General features: G+C 32.7%; 1 long non-coding RNA gene across 1 annotated transcript; it reads left to right on the forward strand.

Moving 5' to 3' along the window:
* Nucleotides 1-6,362: 6,362 nt before the first annotated feature.
* LOC137403664 (uncharacterized) lies at nucleotides 6,363-8,253 on the forward strand. The gene is made up of 3 exons (XR_010979600.1): nucleotides 6,363-6,437; nucleotides 7,823-8,011; nucleotides 8,163-8,253. It is a non-coding gene; the product is annotated as an uncharacterized lncRNA (long non-coding RNA).
* Nucleotides 8,254-14,523: the final 6,270 nt, after the last annotated feature.

Consider the following 14,523-nt stretch of genomic DNA (forward strand, 5'->3'; position numbering starts at 1 on the left):
CAACTATGTGATATATGTCGTGAGAAGATACCATATTACTTTGTTAACATTAATCAGCATCAATTATCCATCCAAATATGCTTTGACACTTTTCATCTGATATTTTCTTTTAATTGTTAACTTTTATTTTAACTTGTGATAATATGCATGGGCTCATTACAAGACAAACTTGACTGGTATACAATATAAAATGACAAATTTAACTGTCATACAGTAATTAAAGTTTCATAACTGTTTGATAATTTTAAATAATTAGTTATTCATTGTAATGTTTTGTGCATTGGCAGAAGCTAAGCATTAATGCTCGTAATCACTGTGAAATAAATCAGTTGAATACGGCCGAAGATGTTATCAGATGCAGTAAAAATTGGCGGTGTATTATCATATACTGTAACACTTGACTTTATCTCATCATATGCTGTAACACTTGACTTTATCTCATCACATACTGTAACACTTGACTATATCTCATCATATGCTGTAACACTTGATTATATCTTATCATATACTGTAACCCTTGACTAAATCTTATCATATACTGTAACATTTGAGTATATCTTCTCATATACCGTAATGCTTGACTATATATAATCATATACTGTAACACTTGACTATGTCTTATCCCATCTGAACTCTGTTTTTAAGCAACAACATCGCCTTTCAGGCTAAAACAATCTTTTGAGTGTATAATCTCATGATGTATATATATAACGTATATATAATATATTTATATAAGCTATATATACATATTATATATATTTGTTATATAAACATACTAAATATCATTTATATTTATATATTTATTTATATACCTACATATATGATATATTATATTATAGCTGAATGGCCATTGTCAACATGCATAGTCAGAAATTGCCATTCATGACCAAAAAATGCACAAATCGACTTCCTTATTTAAAGCAAAGAATAAATAAAAGTGTTTGTAATCTTTTTGTAATCTGCAGCCATTAATACTGCAAAATGACTATTTTGTGCAGACAGCTATGTTCACCTTATAATAAACCATGATACATGACTGCACATTGTACAGTCACGTACATGATTTTATGTTGTACAGTTATGTTCTTGACTGTATAATCATGTACATTGACATGCACATTTATGTACATGTACATATATGTACAGGTATGTACATATAGATTGACCTTTGTTGAGAGAAGATCGTGACTGAAGTATAAATGTCTCGTATATACGTGGAATACGCAGCCTCACGGAGTCAAACGTTTGAAAGCACTTTTACTGAACATCCAGTTGGACTTTCTAAAATAAAAGTTGGCTTCAAACATAGGAAAGTTTGCAAGATTCCTTGCAAAGTCCAATGTGAGGTGAAAATGTAGATTTTTACGTCATGTTGCAAATGTAAACACTTGCAACATGACATAAACATGTAGATATTCAGGCTGAAAGACACCATTTCGAAGAGTATGGCCAGCTCCACAATTGCTGCTGCGTTGGGCAAGCAACTGAGCGTTGCGCAAGTTAATGGGTTTGGCATATAAGAAAAAACTTTCAGCAGCCTTCCTGGAGTGAGTCATCATTTGCCTCACCTGATGTCTAAGGTTTGCAAGCTGCCAGTGAAAATAAATCGTGGGAATGAGGCAAAACTACATTGGAAAAGATGAATACCTTGAGATTAGCTAGTTTATTGTACATGAAAAAATCTAATTGCTAAAAGCTATTTATGGGTAACATATAAATGATGATAAACTTCTTTAAAATTAGAGGAAAGACCACTGTTTTTGACCTTCAATATAGGCCTGCTACAATTTACAAGTGTCACCCATTTCTTTGACACAAATGGGGAAGTTCTCCTTCCAGTGTGTGGCTTTAGCTTTTTTAAGCTTCCTACTACTAGTAGGCATTGTGGGTGGTCTGAACTACACGAATATAGAATAGATCACCTACATTGACATATATATCCAGAAATGGTCAAATGGTCAACTGACCAGGTAGCTTAGCCTTTGGACGCAGGGCCTGGTTTGACTGTTTCTGCCACAGAAAAGTGCTAAGTCTTGACATTGGCATTGTTGGCTAGCCAACTAGCGAAGATAATAGATTGGTTTAATTCTACCTGTAAAACTCGAAAAATCTAATACTGACGGTCTTTATGGACACCATTGCAATTTTTTAAGCTGTGTATTAAGCATTTACAGTAAAGTATGTTAAATTGATAATTTGTATTATGAAAAGAGCCATCTGTCTGTCTGTCTGTCTGAAGCCATGATTGGATTTTAGATAAAAGTATTAAGCTGATTAAGGAAATAGTAATTGTATTTGTACACTCACTATCAGCTTCGTAGACTGATATGGTAACTGGTACACCAATTGTTCACCAAGAACATGTATTAGCACTTTGACAGCTCCATGCCTCGTGAAAGGTTGTCATGTGTAATAACTATGTACAAACTTATTCTTTTTTTGGAAATATTGTTGCATGGTGAAGATGGTAGCATGCTTAGCTGAAAGCTGAGCATTGTGGTTTGATTTTAGGACACTGCAATCTTTTTTACAATTTTTTAGCATGACTTCACAGATGTGAATGTAAATGGCTCTTATTAAATTATTATTACCGGAATGGCTGATTTTTTGACGTCTTATGGCAGATTATCTGAGCAGGAAAAGCCCGTGACAGTTTTTTGTTCATATAATAAATATTTTATACTTATGCACAGAATACCAAATCTCTCTCATGTGTTAGCTATAACTTATCATGTGTCTACTTAAGGTCTGTTTTACTCGTTGTAGGTTCGAACATCGTCTGAGACTGTTACGAGTATGACTTTCTAAAATTAGAACCTATGGTGTGACAACTCCTTTGGTTCTATGATTTTGCATGACTTAAAGATGCACTTGCACAATATTTTAGTAAATTATATCAGAAGGTATTTTTACTTTTGTATCATTTGTGATTGTTTTTGATGTTTGAGGTTATCTGATTGCCGGGATGTTTCAAGATTAAAATCGATAAAATTTGGTCGCAATAAAACGCTCAGATCAAGTGAAAGTATGATTATGACATCTATAGTTGCAAGATACCGACAGAATAGAGACGTGTATTACTGCAACTTGAATACAATAGCTGATATCAACTAAAGCACAAGTTCCTAACCTGGGGTACAAGTATCCCTAGCGGCAAATTTTAGAAATCTAGGGGTACAATACAAGTTATAAGCCTTATAAACTTTTCATTTGTTTGGCTTTAGTTATTATTAACTTTGCTGAAATCCCTGATATATAGCTACTATTGGTACCATTTTGAAGCCAATTACGTTTGCCATTCAGACAAGCATAGGCATGAATGATACAATGCTTATTATGATTGTAAGTAGATGGAGCCAGCTCAGCAGGTAGAGCTTTGTGTCATGACATAACGTCTAGGGGGTAGAGCTTTGTGTCATGACATAACATCTAGCCAGTAGACAGTTTATCTCCTGGTGATCAGTTGGTTTAATAACAGCTCTGTCCTTTCACTAGTGGTGATGTTGTTACATTTTATTGAATCCAACTCACAATATTTACCAGCAGTTCTAGTTTGTGTATTACAATTGAAGATTTTAATACAAATTATATTATAGTATCCTAAAGTATATAGATTATATTATAGTATCCCAAAGTATATTATAGAATAAGATTAAAATTGATAAAATTTGGTCTCAATTAAATCAGCCTCATCAACATCAACACAGCTGAGGAACGGTTTAGCTTTAGTTATCACAAAGTGCGGATTTTTCAATTGTAGCAATAGGATTTATTGCAGCCGATCACGAATAAGATAACAAAGAAAGGAAACAAGAACGCAATGTAATATTTCTATTTACTAGCATTACGAAAGTAATATGAGCAGTCGATGCATAAACATATCTATCGCTTTCTTGATCCTGGCGATACGTAGCTTGTTTGTTGGGCTGTTCTCGTTTGGTTTAGTTTTTTTTAATTTAATTTGTTTCTCTTTCTTATTTTATTTATTCCCACCATAGGCTTTCAAGTTTTCTAAATAATAATGGTCCTACAGATCATTCGATGAGCTGGCTCTTGTGACGAAGCTATTGTAGGACTTAATATAAATTAAAAACCCGCTGTTTTTTCACAGCTACTGGTAACATTGTTTTTGTTGACAACTAAACAAACAACAATTACTTTTATTATTTACAAAACAAATTACTATTATTACTTACAAATTACAAGAAACATGAACTGCTTTGTTACTACATGCAAGGTATGTCAGTATGTGAACACATACACTTTTCTTTTAATAAATCAATACAAACAAATAAACACACCAATATTTATATTTTTTATAATAAAATGAACAATTATCTATGCAACACAAAGGATCTGAATCGGCTTCTGAATCAGATTATTTTTCAATAAGAACTGGTATATCGGATCAGTATTTGAATCGACTGGTGATGTCAGAATTGGGGCATCTTTAGTGTAACTCTAACTGTGAAATCATTAGCGAATAATGGCTGAAAACAGTCTGTTTGGCTACTATAACACAAAGCATTATTTGCTGTAAATTAATATGATTTTAGTTCATTTCAGTGATGGATTCATAAGGCGGAAATATCGTATAAAGTGGTATATAAACCCACAGTAATTATCTAATGCAATCACTTCTTTGTAAAAAGCATCAAAAGCATCATCAGTAAAAATAGTAACAACCGAATATGTTAACCTGTTAATATGTTAACTATGTTAATATGTTAACTATGTTAATATGTTAACTTAGTAACTAAAGTTACGTACAATATCTTTAGTGCATTTTGTAATCTAAATCTGAAAAAAGATTTAATTTTACACTGTACTATGTTCAGAGTTTTTACCTTCAAGACAGTCATCTAACATAACCACTGAATCTAACTTAAATAAATTTAGCTTACTAAAAACATACTTGAAGAAAGTTTTAGTATGTATTTTAGTGAATTTTTAACTAAAATTTGATCATTTATCTGTTTGCAAATCTGTTTTTACTATAACGGATTTGTAGACAGATAACGCATAACAATCGCTAGAGCTTAATTTCGAAAGAAATTATTGTTGATATCGTATGGCGGAAAACGTATTTGCCCTGGTAAGGTGAGAACAAAAAAAGCATCGTTTTTTATAGTCAGGTGGAAAATATTTTATAACATGGGTATTGTAACCCGCTGGCGTAATATGGTAATTAATACGTCATTTAGCGTTTGCAGTTGAAAAAGTGGCATAAGGTACGTGATACAAGCAATGGAGTTGTAAGGGCTGTGTAGCTCAGTGGTTAAATGTGTAGTTAGAAACTTGTGGTCGCAATCCCTGGGAGTTCAAATTCAGCACTAGGCGAGCATTTCATTCAAAGTATTTAATCGCAATAACCACTCAGACTGATTCACAGACATATAAAACTTTGAGATTTATATACATATTTTTATATACAAATTTACATAACTACATACTATAATAATTTTAACAATATTATATCATATTATATTATATACTATCGTAGTCTTATAATTTCAGCTCATTTTTCATAAATATCAAAGTCATGCTAAAAGTTTCCAAAATATAGTCTGGCAGATACCAAGTTGGTGTGCTTAAAGTTACTTGTTTATAGGTGCTGGTCAAGGTTGAGTTAAGTTAGTTACTCTTTTCAGAGACACAATAGTCGTTGCCTTAATGTTATATTGTAGGAATTTTTAGAGTTGTATAACTATGTACTTTTGGCCTGCACAATACACAATATAAATACTTATCAGAATACATTTTGCAATGCCTTAGGCTATTCGCTTATTGAGTTTTTTTTTAACTGAGATTCTATCATGCCACCACTGTTTGTGTATTGTATTTCGTGTGTACATAGTTCAAATACCCCTTTATGACGACTCATGTCTGCATAAGTTGAAGAGTTATTCCGCCAGGATGTAGTTCTGTCATGACCAATTTTATAAGTGTTCAAAAAAGCACTATCAAAATTCTGACAGAGAGAGCTGTCTGATTGAGGTGTTCGGCAGACATCTTACTGATGAACTTAGAGAGAAAAAGATTTGTGTTGCTAATGAACTTTGAATCATATAAAAAAATTATTTATATTACTCTAATAATTTAACTGGCTTAATGAGGTAAGGGCTACTTATTTGAATTTTTTCAGTTGTGTAGAAGTCTCTGATTTATATACACAGTGAATTACAAATACCTACTAATGAGTTAATGCGCTTGACAAGAGAATAAGACTCTCAGTAAAACTTGGCGTAAGCTCAAGCCAATCGGATGAGATTCCAAGAAGCATAATAAGCATACATCATTAACCAGTAATCATTAACACGTGATATATAGTACAGCCAATCTGGTTGAGTCTTCCTGGAGTATAAAATTGTAAGCCATCTGATCACCGGTCAGTTTTGTGGTAAACAGCCTGCAGGATGGATGGTGAAAAAATCTTAGTGAGTATTCATATACTATTTTATTGGCAATAGTTTTATCTCAAACAGAATGTTTACCAAATTATTTTGCAAGACAATCAAAAAACAGCAGGTAGCTAACCAATCAAAGAATTGGTTCAGCACATCAGAAATATTCAGCGCAAAGCCTCGGATTTTAGCCTTCCACAGTAAAGGTTTTGTTACATACTGTTCGCGTAGTGTTGAAATGTAAATAATAAAGTTGTTATGATATAGCCTCATGTTTGTTATGATTGAGAATACGTGTGCAGAGTTTCATTTTAAACATACCTGTGTATTATGAAAAATATATTTGTAAGTGAAAACTAATGAAGCCAACATTAGTTTTAGAAAAATTTGTAAATAACTTCAATGCGTTTAAGTGTATTTATTTGTTTTCTTGTCACAAAAAACTTTTAAAGCACATTAATTATAGAATTTTTCTATTATATAAATCAATACGTCAGTCTTGGCATTCGAATGAGCCTATATTTAATACAAAAAGAATAATAGTACTATGAAAACAGGTTGTCAAAAGTGTGGCCTGCAATATAAAGACACTCGGTTGTGGTTCCCACAATAGATATCATAATTCATATTTAGCCTTAGGTAGTCAATCCGTTTCACTGCCATCGAAACTGCGCTTTTTTGTGACAACCGGTGCTGTTAAACCCAGAGAGTGATAATAATAAACTAGGATTCTAAATATCCAATAATGCCCAGGATCGTGCTAACGCCAATACAAACACATGTTCTGGGTTAATTAATTATGCTTCAATAAGTGTACTGTTATTGATAAAGGTAGTGAAATCACATTGATCAAATTGTGGCCTACAGTTGCTGGGCCATAGGACTATATGTCAATCACACTTTCGCGAGATCACCCATTGCTTGACATTAATTAATCTCAGTTGTGCCCCTCAACATCACAAAAAGGGAAGGCTAGTGCATAATATCTTCGAGGAAAGATAGTTTGGTGCTTGGAAGCTGAGTTATTTATTATAGAAATAATCTGTACATGGAGAGCTAATGACACTGATTCTTTTGTCATCTTCATTGGTTCTCCGGAGTTGCCCTACTTTTGCCTACCACTAGCGTCATTATCGTAGTTGATAAATATAAACGTTAAATATAGAACATGAAAATTGTGTCATCATAATTGTCGAGCCTAAACCATTGAACATTTATTCGGTACAGCTCCAGGGAAATCTTACAAACACCAACTAATGTCTGTCTCACCATGTCAAACAATGGCTCATTCGAAAGCCAAAACTCTAACGTATTGAAATATAATTATAATAAAAAATTATGTAATTTATGTGTTTTAAAGTAGAATAATGGTATCGATTTGTGAGCTGAAGAAATAAGCACATGCATATTGTCTTTAGATGTCGTCACAGAGGAGCAAGTTTCCCTTCCAAGGATTGGCTTTGCTAGTAGTAAGTTTTCTACTAACTGGCACAGTGGGTGGTCTGATCTACTTATCTATCCATGGCCAAGCTACTTGCCAGCCTCAGCAAAAGGCTAAAACTGTAGACATAGAAGCTGATGTGACAGTAACATCTGGAAACAATGAGGTAATCAATACTTTTAAGATGTACAATATGACTTCACAATCTCAGTATTTCACACCAAAACTAAGCATAGATTAAGTTACATGTTGTAACAACTATTTAGATTGCAAATGCTTCTGAAACTTTATTTTAAATGAAGTGCTACTTTTGTCAGAAAGAAGAACACATCAGTTACAACCAGAACTCAAAAGTTGCTTACCACAGGGGAGCAGATGGCTCTTTCGAAGTTGATGACTTTAGCAAGGTAAGTTTTTAATTGCGATCAATCATCTGATATAATTATATTGATATGTAACTTTATTGGCAGTAATTTCACTTCAATTAAAAATCTTTTACAGATTATGCTATAGAACAATCATAAAACAAAAAAGGCAACAATCAGCCACTCGAATCAAATAAATAATTTAACTTAATTTAAAGTACCTTTTTTGCTCAGAAAACAGATATTAGGTGAAAAAGTGCTAAAGCAGTTAGCAATGATATTTTCAAAATGGTTGCTAGGTATTGTATGCAATTTTTTCACATCAAGTAAGTTGAGATGAATTAAAAACCTGTAACTGTCCTGTTAAAAATGAGGACACAAACCATGAAAGACTATGAGACCTATAAAATGTTTATTTTTCTAAAAGCTTTTACTTTAGAATACTTTTCATAAAAAAAATAATATATTGTATTTATAATATATATTATTATGTTTATTATAACAGTTTATTAAATATAGAATTTTATATATAATATGAAATATAAAATCCTATATTTTTATTAAAATATAGGATTTGTGGAATTTGAAATTTCTAGTATAAAATATAATAGGACTCATATTATATTTATACATAATGGAGGCTACATACATTTTATTAAAATACTTCATTTATATTTTATTTAATCCTATAATTCATTAAAATATAGGATGCTTTAAATTAAAAAAATTAATTTAAAAATACTCAAAAACTAAGAACCTTGATGAAAAGTTGTGATTATCTTGACTAAAAGATTTTCGTGTCATTGCAAGATTTAATTGTGAACCAAATATTATCTTTTCCTGTCATGCTCTTTGTGTAAATGTTTTTTTTAATTTGTTTGTGTTTTAACAATTGACCTACAAAATAAAAAAAATTTTCTTTCAACATGGTACCAAGGTACTTTCATAGTGTTAACACTGTTAAAATATTGTGCTAACAGCACAAAAGATGGCAATCGGTTATTGTGAAGTGGCAAAATTAAGTGTAAAGATAGTGTAAAGTTATTGTAATATTTATCATCATTACTTATTTCACTTTTGTCAAAAGTCAGTGCATTAACGTAAGTATTCTTTATAAAGATAACAAAGTTGGTTAACAATGTAGTAAGTTAACTATCAGGCTTCAAGTAAAAAAACCATAAATTTTAGTATGAATGAAGATAAATGATATCATAAATAATAGGAAAATTAAATTAGATAATTTTGAAAAACAGGAATTATAAAGTAGAGTGTGTCTCGATGTTATATTCTAATCAATGAGTGACTAGTTAACATTAAATTAGCCATTGACTATATACTTCACTGACTTCTCATACACTTCTTTTAACACATATTAAGTATTCAGTCTTTTGTATAGGGAGTTCATATCATCAGGGCACCAGGGAACAAGGTTTGTTACGTGATTCCTGTAGGAGCCAATTCAAACTCTCATCAAGGATTTGAGTCTTTTCTCAAAAATTCCAACCACGGAGCGGTTCAGGTTGACGGCTCAGTAGAGAATGAAGTTCAAATTTTATCTGGAATGATTGAGGATACCAGTTTCATACCTGATGGAGCCCATGAAGAGTGTACCAATGGCTACCGGTGGATGGTCGTAACAAGTTCTGCATCAGCTGGTAAGTACCTTGCATTCGGGCCTTTTGGGTAATGACTACTCTCACCTGTATTGTATTGTCAGCCTTATATTACACTTTTATCTCATTCATTACTTTTTTAATGACTTAACCCGGTTCTACTTTTTCATAATCAAAGTTTTTTTTAAAGTTATGCAGCTTAATTGCTTTCAACAATAATAATTCTCCATATTATCAGCTAGTTTTTTAATACTTGAAATCATGATTTTAGTTTTTTCATTTTAATTTAGATTTCTATTAAGTTTGCATCACTATTTAGGAGTTACAATCTTTTTATAAATCATTTTGCAGATAACGGCAAGGTAAAGAGGGAAGCCGAAGATGAAGTTGATACTGGATGCAAATACTGCTATCATTTCAACAAAGAAGACGGTAGCTTATACGAAAGCTGCTTCGAAATCGCCGAATTTGATTTTTGCTATAAACTCTACCGAGAAGGTGAACGACCCTACTGGGTAGCTGATTTTACATATACATCAACTATCAACCCATAACAACTAAACTATTTGATTTACGTCATGGGGAAGATCTGTTGTAAGAAGATATGTTGTAAGAAGATGTATGAAGATACCATATTATTTTGTTAACACTAATCAGCATCAATTATGCATCCAAATATGCTTTGACACTTTTCATCTGATATTTTCTTTTAATTGTTAACTTTTATTTCAACTTGTGATAATATGCATGGGCTCATTACAAGACAAACTTGACTGGTCTACAATATAAAATGACAAATTTAACTGTCATGCAGTAATTAGAGTTTCATAACTGTTTGATAATTTTAAATAAATAGTTATTCATTGTAATGTTTTGTGCATTGGCAGAAGCTAAGCATTAATGCTCGTAATCACTGTGAAATAAATCAGTTGAATACAGCCGAAGATGTTATCAGATGCAGTAAAAATTGGCGGTGTATTATCATATACTGTAACACTTGACTTTATCTCATCACATACTGTAACACTTGACTATTTCTTATCATATACTGTAATACTTGATTATATCTGATCATATAATGTAACACTTGACTAAATCTTATCATATACTGTAACATTTGAGTAGGTATATATCTTCTCATACACCGTAATGCTTGACTATATATAATCATATACTGTAACACTTGACTATGTCTTATCCCATCTGAACTCTGTTTTTAAGCAACAACATCGCCTTTCAGGCTAAAACAATCTTTTGAGTGTATAATCTCATGATGTATATATAACGTATATATAATATATTTATATAAGCTATATATACATATTATATATATTTGTTATATAAACATACTAAATATCATTTATATTTATATATTTATTTATATACCTACATATATGATATATTATATTATAGCTGAATGGCCATTGTCAACATGCATAGTCAGAAATTGCCATTCATGACCAAAAAATGCACAAACCGACTTCCTTATTTAAAGCAAAGAATAAATAAGAGTGTTTGTAATCTTTTTGTAATCTGCAGCCATTAATACTGCAAAATGACTATTTTGTGCAGACAGCTATGTTCACCTTATAATAAACCATGATACATGACTGCACCTTGTACAGTCATGTACATGATTGTATGTTGTACAGTTATGTTCATGACTGTATAATCATGTACATTGACATGCACATTTATGTACATGTACATATATGTACAGGTATGTACATATAGATTGACATTTGTTAAGAGAAGGTCGTGACTGAAGTATAAATGTCTCGTATATACGTGGAATACGTAGCCTCACGGAGTCGAACGTTTGAAAGCACTTTTACTGAACATCCAGTTGGACTTTCTAACATAAAAGTGGGCTTCAAACATAGGAAAGTTTGCAAGGTTCCCTGCAAAGTCCAATGTGAGGTGAAGATGTAGATGTTTAAGTCATGTTGCAAATGTAAACACTTGCAACATGACTTAAGGCTGAAAAATACCATTTTGAAGAGTATGGCCAGCTCTAAAATTTTGGACATGCCACTGAGCTTGGTGCAAGTCAATGGGTTTGGCATATAAGAAAAAACTTTCAGCAGCCTTCCAGGAGTGAGTCACCATTTGCCTCACTTGATGTCTAAGGTTTTCAAGCTGCCAGTGAAAATAAATCGTGGTTATGAGGCAAACTACATTGGAAAAGATGAATGCCTTCAGAATAGCTAGTTTATTGTACATGAAAAAATCTAATTGCTAAAAGCTATTTATGGGTAACACATAGTTGATGATAAATTTCTTTAAATTTAGAGGAAAGACCACTGTTTTTGACCTTCAATATAGGCCTGCTACAATTTGCAAGTGTCACCCATTTCTTTGACACAAATGGGGAAGTTCTCCTTTCAGCGTGTGGCTTTAGCTTTTTAAGCTTCCTACTACTAGTAGGCATTGTGGGTGGTCTGAACTACACGAATATAAAATAGATCACCTACATTGACATATATATCCAGAAATGGTCAAATGGTCAACTGACCAGGTAGCTTAGCCTTTGGACGCAGGGCTTGGTTTGACTGTTTCTGCCACAGAAAAGCGCTAAGTCTTGACATTGGCATTGTTGGCTAGCCAATAAGCGAAGATAATAGATTGGTTCAATTCTACCTGTAAAAACTCGAATAATCTAATACTGATGGTCTTATAGACACCATTGCAATTTTCTAAGCTGTGTAGTAAGCATTTACACTAAAGCACGTTAAATTGATAATTTGAATTATGAAAAGAGCCATCTGTCTGTTTGTCTGTCCGTCTGTCCAAAGCCATGATTGGATGTTGGGTAAAAGGATTAAGCTGATTCAGGAAACAGTAATTGTATTTGTACACTCAACTATCAGCTTGGTAGACTGAAATGGTAACCGGTATACTAATTGTTCACCAAGAACATGTACTAGCACTTTGGCAGCCCCATGCCTCATGAAAGGTTGTCATGTGTAATAACTATGTACATACTTATTCTTAGTTTGGAAAGGTTGTTGTGTGGTGAAGATGGTAGTGTGCTCTGCTGAAAGCTTAACATTGTGGTTTGATTTTAGGACACTGCAATTTTTTTTACAATGTTTTAGAGTGGCTTCACAGAGGTGGATGGAAATGGCTCTTATTAAAGTAAATATTACAGTAGTGTTTGTATGCATGTACATGCAGGCTAAGATAAAGAAAGAAACAGTTGACTGCATACTGTAGCAGCTCTTCAAAACCAGATCATCAATCTCAAGTATATTTACAGGCTGCCTTACAATACTTCAAAGATTCATTCAATCATTCGATCTCAAATGACAAAAAAACAACAAAAAATAACATTGTGTCTAACAGATAATCAACCCTGGCAATTTGCCAGCACAACCAGCGCTTGTTATTTTTACATTGGGCATGGTCATCTGTACTATCCTTCGTTTTTTTGTGAAGTCATTTTATCATTGTCGGCCATCTTTATAGATAATTTTATCGTTAAAAACACGAAGCTTTTGCAATGATATTAAGAAAACGATGTTTTTGTTTGCAACTTTTTTATTACAGGGTCAAAGCAACACCTAAAAGTACTTGTTAATGAAAGAAAAACGATCGTTTTCTACAAATATAGCGGCTTTTTCGTGAACAAACGCATGTGCAAACGACTTGATGACATCAAAAAAACGATGAATTGTAATTTTATCACACTGTGTCTGTCACATGTTGCTGGAAGATGTATGATTACTATGTGTTATCATTATGTATATAGTCATTCCTTGTTATTGCAAAGTAGTCCAATGGCTCAGCTGGTCATGTGCTTGACTGCAAAACTCGTGTCCTATGGTTCAATTCCTGTGTGAGATAGTCTGTTTTCCTAATGTTTTTAGCATGGCTTTGGAACACGGTCCCTATAATTATTATAGTAAATGTTATCACGACACTGTCTGTACTACCATGTTGCTGGAAGCTTCATGTAGAAGATAACTCCATCTTTATAGGTACTTGTAAGACTGAAATCCCTAATACATATTTTCTGTAGTATGTGTGGAATTCAACCGCACTTTAAAGAGCCAGTTGCCTTAGAAAAACCCAGCTATATTTCCTGATTGGTATGCGGGAGTCCACTAGCTGAAGCCATAAAATGTAGACAAACAGTTCAATTAAATGACATCTCACAACATATATTTCACAGTTGGCTTTGTCATAAGGAATGGAATGCCAGCATTATTCTGACTTTTTGACGGTTAATGGCAGATTAAGTGAACAGGAAGATCTTGTGAGAGATTATTGCTCATAAAATAAATATTTTATACCTACGCAAAGAATGTAAAATCACTCTTATGTGTTAGCTATAACTTATCCTTTGTCAATATAAGGCCCGTTTTACTCTTTGTAGGTTCGAGCACCACCTGAGACTGTCACGGGTATGACTTTCTAAAAATAGAACCTATGGTGTGACAACTCCTCTGGTTCTTCGATTTTGCATGACTTAAAGATGAACTTGCACAACATTTTAGTGAATTCTATCAGAAGGTATTATTACTTTTTTATTATTTGTGATTGTTTTTGATGTTTGAGGTTATCTGATCGCTGGGATGTTTCATGATTAAAATCGATAAACTTTGGTCGCAATTAAAACGCTCAAATCAAGCGAAAGTGTGATTATGACATCTATAGTTGCAAATGGACGGACAGAATAAAGACGAGTAATGCTGCAA

Source organism: Watersipora subatra, chromosome 9 (assembly GCF_963576615.1).
Source record: "Watersipora subatra chromosome 9, tzWatSuba1.1, whole genome shotgun sequence".
Taxonomy (NCBI): Eukaryota; Metazoa; Bryozoa; class Gymnolaemata; order Cheilostomatida; family Watersiporidae; genus Watersipora; species Watersipora subatra.